Raw genomic sequence first — 1070 nt, 5'->3', positions numbered from 1 at the left:
CAATCGCTCGGTAAGCACGCCTAGCCGCTTTGCCGTCTTGAACTCGCCCATTGTCTCACTTCAACTTATTGCACCATGTGTATCAGTTCAGACAGTGCAGGAATAAAGAACAGATCTATAGGTCCTGCGCACAATAGAAGGAATAAGGAATTAAGAATAAAGAATAAATGATTTCAACCTATCAGAAACCATGTAATCCGATGTATCCGATTTCTAATAGGTTAAAATCGTTTATTCTGTAAGACAGGGACGATCTATATTTGGAACTGTCGGAAAAGTAGCCAGGGAAACAAGGAACCGTCGTTAATGGACGTGATATATGTCCAGGGGCCCGATTCTTGAAACTATGACCCTAGATATCGCATGTTATATCGCATGCGATATAGAAAATCGTATTCTTGAGTCATCTCGAATGGCGTGAGAATTGTTCGTATGCGACAAATATCAAATATTTGACATCGAGTGGGTACGACCACACGAAATGTAATGTCGTGTACGATAAATATAGTAACAAATGCTGTTTTTGACGAAAGTGACTAAGTTATATGACGTGAGTGAAGATAATATATAATTAAAAATAAAAAATATAATTAAAATATAATTATAATAAAATATAATTATAATTATAATATAATTATAATAAAATATAATTATAAAACAGTCAAAAAATCAAATATAATGTCCTATAAGAGCCGACACTGGTTGTTCGTGTGTAAAAAATTTTTATTCTATATAGTTAAGAATAATAACTCCTGACTCCTGACTACTGACTACTAACTACTGACTACTAACTACTGACTACTCCTAACTACTGACTCCTGCGTAATAATCTTCTGCGCAGATTCTTGACGCAAAATGGTAAATTATGAGAGGTTATGTTCTGTATATACATTACTACTATCCTAACATATAACGCTCAAAGTTTATATTTATTTACATTATATAGTGTAAACTACAAAATTTCACTATTAGTGTATCTCGTACATTGAGGGCCACTGTCACCAAGCTCAGTTAACTTAACTGGCCAGTTAAGGCTAAAATCTTAATATCTATTCCTGTTCCTAATATTT

Source organism: Mycetomoellerius zeteki, unplaced genomic scaffold (genome assembly GCF_001594055.1).
Source record: "Mycetomoellerius zeteki isolate Tzet28-1 unplaced genomic scaffold, Tzet1.0 scaffold368, whole genome shotgun sequence".
Classification (NCBI taxonomy): domain Eukaryota; kingdom Metazoa; phylum Arthropoda; class Insecta; order Hymenoptera; family Formicidae; genus Mycetomoellerius; species Mycetomoellerius zeteki.
Note: the sequence above shows the minus strand (reverse complement) of the source record.